The following is a 2,738-nucleotide window of genomic DNA, read 5'->3' as shown; positions in this document are numbered from 1 at the left end:
GAGCAACCGAGACCAAGATGAACAAGCACAACTTCAAGAACAATGGCAACATTGAGAAGGAGTGAAGTATCATCTTTCCTCTGACAAGGAAGCTTCATTGGATTATTTGGCCATACTTTGCATTAAATGTGATGTGACTTGGAGGAAAACTTTTTCTTTTTTTTTTATCTCACATGGTTACATGGGCATTGGAGTCATTTTACCTCCACTTAATTGACGGAACTAACAGCAACGGTTGAAACGAACATGGCTAAAAAAAGAAAGGATCTAATGGGAAACAAAATTGTCAGAGGGACTGTAGTGGAAGTTTGAAAAAGGGGCTTTTAGGTAATTTCCCCTATTTTATAAGTAAATCAAATCAAATAAAGGTTTTCATAACCAAATTTATAAATACCTCTAACGAAACACAAATAGATTCTTTGAACCAAACACTAGGAATATAATACTCAATTAGTGCCAAATATATGTAAGTTCATAATATTTGGAAGTAAATATTCAAATTATTTAATAATAAATTTTTGTTATTATTAAAACTAAAATTTTAATTTCAACAAAGTTAATTTTTATTAATATTAATTAACTCAAACTTACCTAGTTTATATAAATATAAATTGTTCCTCTAACTCTATATTTAAAAAAAAAAAATTATCTCAAATTATTTTTATCTTCATCCAAACATTTGAATAAGTATATTTTTATATAAAAAATATATCTTGTTTTAAAATAAACTGCTTAAACATTATAGAAGTAATTAAAAATATTCTATCACCACATTAAAAAAATGTAATAATTTTTTTAGAAATTTAATATTTTTGAGATTATATTAAATTAAAAGGTTGTAACATGACAAAATTTACATTCCACCCACAATATGAGATTACCACCTGTTGAGTTAATAATCACATTTCAAGAATATGATATTCTCACTCTATATAACTAAACAAGGTAATATAAAATTATCTAGTACACATTTCAGGGGTAATCTAATATTATCCCGACCAAACAACCCAAAAGTGTAATCCATCACTCTAAATATATTTAATTAAATACTGAATTTAACTTTTTTATTTTTAAATATAAAAATTTACAAATATAATATAATTAAAAATTCACTGTATTTTTAATTAGATCCAAATAATCGACACCTAAAATATAAATTGTACAAGGACCATTTAGTGGTAATTACACTTCTAGAAGGACAATTTGATCCTTCATCCTTAGCGCTACCTGTAAATAAAGTAGCTAACACAATTTTACTCTATCTTGAAAATTTCTAACTTGTCTAACTGGTGTAATCCGCAATCAAACCCAAATCAATTCTCTCAATTGATCAAATCAACATGATGCATTCTGTTTGACCTCCGCCTCACTCGATTTAGTATTTAAAATATCCAAGAAATGAAATAAGCAACCATTAAAAGTACATATAATTAATGTATCTTTAAACAATTAAACATCTAGTGAACAAAATGATTACATCTTAAAATTAAATTATATACATATAACATATTGAAGTTGGCCCGTTTTATTTCAAGTTAAGTCTTTTTTTGGTGGACCAGACCAATAAGAAATACAGTGATAGTAATAATGTGATTGTGATACCACTTAGACTTCCAACATTTCATTCAAAGTAAAGCATTGGGGTTTCCATTAAACAAAAGTGGGGCTGGGATCTGGCCCGCTGGTATTACGTCACCCTCCACACAAACAATGGATTGATGCAGATGGATAATAAAACAAAGCACAGAGCCTGCACTGTCACCTTTGTCTCCCCTTGACAGCATTCCTGGTTTTAGTACGGCTTTGGCGTGTCCTTACCTCTCTCTCTCTCTCTCTCTCTCTCTCTCTGTTTGTGTATTTATGTATATACATCTATATAGTTGGTCAAGGTTGTTCTTTTACTTTCCCCACAAATGCATGTCCCACTCGTCTCCACATCCCAATGCTTTCCTTACAATTGCCCACCAACGGTCTCATCTCTCCCTTTCAAACGCCCCCACCATGGGCCATACCCACCATGTGTTTCTCCTCCATCTTTCTCTTCCTTTCTGGATGCCCTTCATTAGATTATAACATGCACCTTGTTGAGTTAACAGGGAGGAGAAACTCTTTTTGTGAATAATTCTAAATCAAAATTTGAGTTACGAACAAGATTTGTGTTTGTGCAAGTACAAGATTTGTGTTTGTGCAACAATGGGAGTTAATTCAATTAACTAAGTTTTGAATATTTAAGTAATTTTATGATTACATTTTTATATATACCAAAAAATGGGTTGAGAAATGTTTATCTTCTGCATGAATGTTGGCACCTTATTTGTAGCGTTTATAGTTTTTAAGACTCTGTTAAATCAAAAAAAAATTGAAAAAAAAAATGTTAATAATAATTTTCTTATAAAATTAATTATTTATATTTATAAATTTATTTTTAAAATAGATGTTTAATATTAATAAAAATTTAATATTTGTTAAACAAATAATTTTAATTTTAATTTATAATATTTTTAATTAATATTAATTAATTCAAAATATGATGAATTCAAATCGCTTTTACTAAATCTAACCTTTTTCTTTAAAAACAACACAAGATTCTTTTAACATCTCACTTTTATGATTTTATCAAACATCTCATATTTTGGAGTTTTATAAATAATTTATAATTTTTTTTCATTGAAATATGATAAATTTAAAATGTTTAAATTAAAAAAATTTTTAGATATTTGCTTCCACTCTTAGTTAAT

Source organism: Dioscorea cayenensis, chromosome 20 (genome assembly GCF_009730915.1).
Source record: "Dioscorea cayenensis subsp. rotundata cultivar TDr96_F1 chromosome 20, TDr96_F1_v2_PseudoChromosome.rev07_lg8_w22 25.fasta, whole genome shotgun sequence".
Lineage (NCBI taxonomy): Eukaryota > Viridiplantae > Streptophyta > Magnoliopsida > Dioscoreales > Dioscoreaceae > Dioscorea > Dioscorea cayenensis.
The sequence above is the reverse complement of the archived record's forward strand: the minus strand, read 5'-3'. Positions refer to the sequence as shown.